This window comes from Pyrgilauda ruficollis, unplaced genomic scaffold, assembly GCF_017590135.1.
Source record: "Pyrgilauda ruficollis isolate IOZ18807 unplaced genomic scaffold, ASM1759013v1 scaffold78, whole genome shotgun sequence".
NCBI classification, from domain to species: Eukaryota; Metazoa; Chordata; class Aves; order Passeriformes; family Passeridae; genus Pyrgilauda; species Pyrgilauda ruficollis.
The window spans coordinates 10,983-19,387 of NW_024529710.1; positions in this window are offsets into that span (position 1 = coordinate 10,983).

An 8,405-nucleotide genomic window follows, 5' to 3' on the forward strand; every position below is an offset into this window, starting at 1 on the left:
ACAGCTGATGAAGGTTAAGAGCATTGAGTTGTGCATGCAGAATAATTTTCTGTGTGCTCAAGACACTGAGTTAGAATCAGGTTTCAAGTCTGAAGACACTGAGATCTGGCAACATGAAGCAGAAGATTATGAAGACTGTGGAATAAAAATTAAAAATGGTGCTAAGTAATACCGTAACTTTTTGTTGCAATTGATTTCCCTTCCAGAATCCAAAGAATTTGTTTCAAAATCTCGAAATCTCACTCACCTCTGTGAACACTTGAAAAGAATTTTTTTACCAGCAAGCTCTCCTCAAATGCTGGTAGTAATGTGATGTCTGCATACTTGGAAAAAAAATTGCAAGGGGAAACAGACATTCCTTCATAGACCCATATACTGGAATATTATATAGATCCATGTATTGGAATGTTCTACTTCCTTGTGGACAAGCAAAAACTTCAGTGAATGGGTGAATTGTGCTCTTCCTGTTTCATTCTGATTGGAGAATTATGCAAGACTCTGTCTCCAAAGTATGTAGGACAACAAAATATCCCAATTACAGGTTTAAAGAAAGTGGCAGGAGTGTGTTTCTCTCTATGCTGCATGAAAGCCCTAGTGCAGAGAAGTTATTTACCCTGTCCTTCAGACATATCAGTATTTCCAGATCTACCAAGACAAGAAACAGCAGTCTTATTCCAGAGTTCTTGCTGTCACCACTTGCTCCATCTTCTCACCAACCTGTGCTATGGTCAAGCACAGAAGATATAGCAACTTGAACATTAATTTATCAGACTAGAAACTGATTTGATCTGGAGCTGCTTCATATTCTGCAGTTTTCTAAGTTTAAATTTTCTCTGTAAAATCACAGTCTTGTTAACATATTTCCCTGGACATTCTTCATTTATCAGAAGGGTGCTTGGAATAAGAAACATTATTCAAACATTCTCTCTTTTTGTGACCTAAAGATCCAAACCAACCTAAAGCACATTGACAGAAAGAGGTTACAGTTTAAAAAGTTCACCAAACCTGAATTTTCCAAATGTTTTGGCTTAGCTCAAAAAATATATCCCTTATGATCTCTTGTGGTGTAGTCTGAGCTTTGATTTCTGCTAGTGTTAAACAAAAACCCTAAATGACATGTCTCAGAGGCAGATTTCTATTGGTAAAAAGAGCAAATATTATTCAGCAAATACAAAACCCCCCTGGAATCACGCTTGAACCTCCTTTGAGACTGGCAAATCGAAGCCCTGAAAGTCTGCATTAAGAGCAGAATGTGTCAAATTTCCTCATGTCTTGAATCCAGCATAAGTGCAAGTGATCCATCAGCTGCAGGGCATCATGTTCCTGAGAGGGTGTCCTGCTTTTTCCTTCACACAGCTCCCTCTATCAGGACTTAGATACTGATTTACAGGAACAGAGCTTAAAAAGTTTTCAAGCATTAAAAAACCCCAAAGAACAAAACAAAACAAAACCCTCAACAAAACCCAAAAACAACAAACCCGCATGGTTTGACAACGCAAATTCTGCCACCTACTGACGACGGAAACGAACCTGCAGTTTACGAACAGCCTGAGAAAGGCCTGGCTCATACAGCTGCTGGCGGGTTGGCACTGCCTTAACTCCACTGGCACCCGTGGTTCACCCAGGCACTCTATCTGCGTGCTCAGAGCATAAAAGAGAATGAGTGTGTGCAGCGCAGCAGTGCTTGAAAAGGATGACCAAGCCAGTATGTACAAACCCAGTTTATTCATCCCGCTGGAACTGCTGCTGCCTCCGGATTTCATCTTCAGAGAGCAATGAGCAGATTTAGCTATTGGCTGCAGAGTCTTGATGTGGAAAGAGGGAAAGGCAGCAAACACTGATGTTCTTTCACAGTCCTTTGGCTTACTGGAGAGCAATCACCACTCTCCATCGTTAAAGTGTGTCAGCCACATAGTGATTTAATGAGATTTTGCAATTTCCTAAAATGTCAGATGGCTCTGCACTGAGCCATTCACAAAAAGGACATCATCTGAATCAGTGAAAATCAGCATCCAGTGAAAATGTATGTACTCGTCTCTGCCCAAAATCTTCTCCCCTTATTTTCATTGTCCTGTGTCTCATGCACAGGTTCTAGGAGGAGACAAAGCATTTAGGGTAAAGTTTGCCTGCTGTTACAAAGGAAAACAGCAAATTGTGAGGTGTTTAGAAATGTGATTTCAGAGCAAAACTATATGGGTTAAAACATCAGCTTCTACATATCTGCTCTGGAAGCATTCCTAAGCTACATAGGTATAAACTCCTGCCACATTGCTAGCTGCCACATTTCTTGGTGCTTATCTACAGTGAAATTGCTCTTCAAGCTTTTGTAAAGAGGGTGGCAAATGCATAGGAAACAAAGTTGAAATAACAAACAGGAAACAGCTATGCTGTTTTCAAGGATGTTACTAATTAATAAGGTCTGCAATTAATCATTTAAATCTTAGCAAGGACAGACTGCAACAGAATCCAGGCTTGCCATCTTCATCCTCCTTTTTCTAATGACTTCAAAACCCTTTGTCCCTGACACAGACAATTAACTTGACAATTTGATGGCTTGACACATCAGTACCACAGTTAAAACATTTGTTGTCCCTCACATGGTCTAAGAGTCACAAGGCCACAACTCAGAACTGGCTGCAACTTTTCTACTCCAGAGCAGGCACACTAGAACCGACAGATACAGACACGGTAACAATAAAAACAACCCTAACCCTAATGAAATAGTACTAATGATTGATAGTTCATGCCCATCCAGAAACCTCACCTCAGGGAGGAATAAATACTGCAAGAGATATTTGGTGAGATATAAGAAAGGAAAACACAGGAACAGCAGAAGCCAGGATCTTCTCTACTTACAGTGAGGGTAGCTCATCTGCCTCATCCTTTACCAATGTGTTACACATTTTTTGAAACTTGCTTAATGACTTCCATGATGACTTATAGATCAAACTCTCCTCACAACAGAATGGATCTGCACTATAAACAAAACATGGTTCCTTCTGCAAGCTCACTAGCTGAGATGGAGATTATCTATTTCTCCAAGAAATGTCACAGGAAAATCCAGTACCACAGAAGTCTTGCTCTAAAGAAGGATGAAAAGCAGTCAGCTCTCCTAATTCTTTCATAAGTTAGCCAACCCCCCTAATAAAGGTAGATCCACTCATTAGAGAGGTGAAAGAAGTCCCCTCTTCCCTGCACCCTGCCACCAGTGCTAAGCAGCAGAATATGTCCTTTGGAGATTTTGTGGAATTGTCTCTGATGAAAGAAAACTTTTGTGGAATTGTCTCTGATGAAAGAAAACTTTACAGTAGGAAGACCTTTATTTCAGAAAAGTCTCTGAGTTTGACCTGTTTGGCAAATGTATTGGGATAACACCTGAAAAAAAGGACAGGTCTCTCAATCCTACCTGAATCTATTAGTTTACCATCACTTTTATTGCAATTGAGTTCTCTTGTTGTTTTAAGAAATATTTTGACTAAGCAGTTCCTCACTGAAAAATGCAAGCTCCTTGATATTGAAACTTCTCAGCAATGCAGAAATCTTTCTCTAAATCTGTCAGAAATTAATTCTGATATCTGAAGGACAGTATCCGATCTATACCGGAGTCTGTCCTTGGTCATTAATCCAAACAGAACCAACTGTTCCAGGAGTGAGGCATTAAGTTGAAAAACAAGAGAACAGCAGTGCACTATTTCCAACAGAACTGGCATTATCTCAGTAATTAGATGATTAACTAAAAAAGCATGGGAGTTTATCTTTTTAGAAGAAAAAATATGAATTTTTTTTTTTTCCTACTGCAGAACAATCAGCTACTGAGATCTGTCTTTGTGGCATGGCACTGTTTATTACTGTGGAGGTTTTGTTATGCAAAGCACAATTTCTAATGTAAATTTTCTGAGAACCTGTGTTTTCTCTATCTACTCATAAATCTTCCTGTCTTTCCCTGTTTCCTTCATTTGCTGTTCCTGTTTTGCAAGTACACACTGGCCATACCCTCCAGCTGTGTCAAATGCACAGCACATTAGGAAGCAGTAAGGGAGGTGGGCTTGTAGCCAGGAGCCTTATTATGGCTCCTGTGAGTGAGGACTTCACCAGCCAGGAGCTGAGATGCAGAAAGGCAAGTCTCAGTCAGGATCAGGGACAGAAACAGCGATCAGGTTGGACAGAGCATCTCCCAAGGGAGACAAGGGGCACGCACTCATCTCTGGCCTTCTCTACAGTAGTGCTTACTAGCGAAGTAACTGAACTTGGGCTCAGACAGCTAAACCTAACTCAACCTAAACTAAACTTCCAGAATGTGGGTGTGTGCTGGACCCTACCTACTAAGGATCTGACACAAGAAGGGAGAGGTTTCCTCATCTACCTCTAAAACAAGAGGGTTTCTGGTAATGAGCTATTGCAAGCACCCATGTCAACAGATTTGGTGGATAGATGACATATCTCTAAAATATACAATGTTCCCAGAGCACTGCCAAAAACCAGTTTTCCACATTTAAACTTTTTCTGTCTTTCAGCTTGAAAATTGTCTCATGAAATCTTTTGAATTTCAAAGTGACATGCTTCTCACTCTTCCGCAATCCCTCCTACCAGAAATAGCTACCAGATTCTACATCCTGCCCCAGAATTTTTCCAGTGCCATGAAAATCGATAAAACTGCTCTTTTGCACCCAGGGTCTGTCAGAGACTCTGTGGTCTATGCCTAGCTAGCTGACTTGATCAGGTTTCTGGAACCTGGTCAGTGAGATAACAGGGACAGTGACAGGAAAAATAACAAAAAACTCTTCAGTCAGTTATTAGCACTCTTTCCACACTCCTCCACCTCCTGAGCCTGTTGCCTATGTCCCTTCACCACAATGTCTCAGTTCTGTGTCATTAATTACACGCTCATAAGTGCCGCAGCAGAAGTTAAACACTTCTGCTTGTCTGCCACAACTGTGACAAGGCCACAGCAAAAGAGCTATTTCTCAGTGTCACGTGATCAAGAGTGATATACCTTCAAGTGAAACAACAACATGTTTGGCTTGTCAGATTAATACCTACAAGCAGACTATTGCTGCTTTTATTTTGGAAGTATTGTCCCATTTAGGAACTTACCAACTGTCAACAAAAGCATTAATAACAGAAAAAACTGGTGCAGGTGACAAGAAGCTGGAGTTAGAATGGTGTCAGGAAGAAGGTAGAAACAAGAACATTCTGGAATACTGTTGAATAAATATTTCTGGGAAAGGCAGGGAAATAGAATTCCTGTGGACAAATTCTCCACGTTACAAAACAACTTATTACAGTATTTAGAGGGATATTTTGTCAAAAGAAAGAGATGTTGACAAAATAAAACTAAATAAACCTAAAAATAATATTGGCTGTGTTCCTATAAAGTGCTTTCTGAGTTTGAATGAACAATAAGAAGCAACTGTACCTCTGTAAATTCTCCAGGTGAGCCATAGCCTCTAGATAATCAAAGACAACTAATAAAAGATAAAGTGCTGACAAGAAAAAATGCTCAAAGAAGTCATTAGAACTTGCTTTTCTCAGGAATATAGTCAGCCAATGTTTTTTCTTTGGTGTTTATATTACAGTGGTTATTGCAGATGGGCAAGGATTTTTTTCCCCTGTCCAATTTTTTTGTGGCCTTAGACCTCAGAGCTAGTAGTATAAGACTGCATCAACTAACACATGCCTGCTTCAAAGGACACGGGCAGCCTGACAGCTGATGCTGCTCAGCAGATGGAACCTGTATTCATTGGAGAAAATACATCATTCACAGTACCATATTGGTCTCCAGGACCAACAAGGATGGAAAACCACCAACTAGGCCCACAAGGTCACACAAGTTCTACCACCTGCAGTTATTTTCTTAAATAAACAATGCACTTTTTTTTTTTTTTTCTCCAGAAGAAACATGAAGGTCCTATTATCTTCTTTTGTTAGCTGTCACTGCCAGCTGTATTGGCTGTATATACACTGTCAGCTGCAGAATGGAGCTGAATTATGCAGACCTCTTGACAGTCCCATATCTCTATCCACCTTTCTGGTTTAACTGAGCCGAAAGTCTCAAAAGACTACTTTCAAGGACTCACACACAGGATACGCAACAGCGTTTTGAGCTCTATCAGTGTCTGCTCACCTACACTGAGTATATGAATGAGTGTTTGTGTCCATGGTAAAGCACTCTTTGGTCTTAAGCCTGCACCTGAGTTGAATGCAACTTCTGAGCCCACTGCAAATATTCAGCACAAACAATAGTCCAGATCTGTGCCAGTCTATCAACCATTAGCTGGCAATTACTATAACTAAGCTAAAAAATTCAGCCTCTGGAGAGGGATTTCTACTCCTCTCTCCTACGAAATACTATGCAGAAAGCCAAAGTATTACACTTTCAATATAGCCACGTCTCCTCTCTTCCCTTTCTCCCAGAAACAGCTGAAGCTTCCTTGATTAGTGATTCCTAGCATAACATTAAAGAGCATAGAATGGAGAAGTACCTCTTTCTATTGCCCCTCTTCCCATCTTCCCTAAGAAAACAAATGGCAGGTCCCCTTAGCATAGCTTTTTCTAGGCAATGACTCTTCTCCAAGAGATTTACAGCAGCAGCCTTGTAAGAGATTTGTTGCAGGCAGTCCTCCATCTGTAGTCTTACATCCTCACTATGGGAGCCATAACTCTTCTGGAGTGAAATGACAGGAGATTGTAATAGCTCATCATGTATTATGATGGTACAGTCTCTACAGGAAGGATTGTACTTGGCTTTGTATGTCTCCTTTGGGTAACACAAAACTTTCTCAAAAGGCTGAAATAAATTCTACAGTTTTGATTGCTACCATGCCATCATTGCACACCTGATCCACACCTCCACACACACACAACAGTACCATCATAGGTATTTTAAAGAACATTTTTTGAGAATTTTTGGATTTGGATTTTTAGATATTTTGGGGGCTTGGATACTGGATATGGAACATTTCAGCTGCAAATTGCTAGCAGGATTCTGGCTCAGGCTGGTAACAATGTAAATGTGTGACAGGTGTCTTGCTTGCATGAAATGGTCTGTTCATACAGTTCTTTATGCACAGGTGATCTGACATCAGAATGAAGTCCAACAGGTATTAAATAGGGCAAAACCTCCATGCTTTAATATGAAAAGAATATCTATTTTACTTTCATTATGGTATGAATGTACTACCATATAAAAAGCAGTACTTCAACTAAATGTTCAGAAAGCCATTTTCCTAACACACTAAAATGACAATCTTCTAATCAGTCCTGAATATTTTTGATAGCCACCTACAGACAGGATCTCCACTGTACAGCTCTATCCTCTCACCAGAAAGTTACATCTCTAAGAGTATAATGGACCAAAATTTTGTTTCAGGACTGGAGAAAGAAAATTTCACCTTCCTGATTAGTTCAAAAAATCCTAAGATCTTTCTCTGTCCTTGGAGTCTCCAGTTTTAAACTGAAACAGACCAAATATGACTTATTTATGGGGCTCCAGTAAAAAGTAGAATCACAATAGGCTTTCTGACTTTTTCAGAGCGTTTACTGAATTGATCTCTTCTTCTGTGGTCAGACATGCAGCAAGAAGAAAATCCTAGCCTTAACTGGTGAGAGCTCAGATTTACTGAGCACTGTTCATCTTTTCTTAGTCAGCAACCAAAAAGACTGCAAGAATCCTACTATTCTAATTCAAAGAAGGATGCCTTGAATGTTTTTATTGTGACTGACAAAAATTTGCAACTGACAGGTTTTTCGTGTGGAAGCTGGAGTTTATAACATACAGCTCCAGTTTTCTGTTTTGTTACTGGTGTCCTGTGTGATTTGACACAAGCCTCTATGCTGTAGTTCCACAGCACTTAAAAAAGTGCAATGGCATGGTTTAACTTTTCAGAAAGATGATCAGTTTCACGTGAGTTCTGAGATATGTAGGATCACAGGGGTCTGAATAAGTCAGTGGGCTTTATCCCCTGCCCATAGAGACAGGCTGACTGCCTATTTGCCATGTGTTTGCTGCAATTCCTTCTCATGATGCACTTCCATTAGTATTCTGCTGAAATCAGCAGAATCACCCCTAATCTTGCATCGATACATGTGTGTGAGAACTAAGTCCATTCACTGGACACATTATGGAGAGAATATGTGTGGTTCTGTATTTAAATAAATTTTAAAAACCATAAAACCAAAACAACCAAAAAGGCCAAAATTAGATAATAATAACCTCAGGAATATGGAGGTTAAGCACATTGGATGGGATTTTTAAAAATTCAGAGTGGTTGCCAAGCACATATAGATGCAGGTTTATTGGCAGGTGGAAGAAGTCAGCAGAATGATAATAAGCAGAGTTTGTCAATTAGAAGAAGGATGCAAACACACAGACTGCAACAACACCTTGCTGGTGCAATATTCAGTTT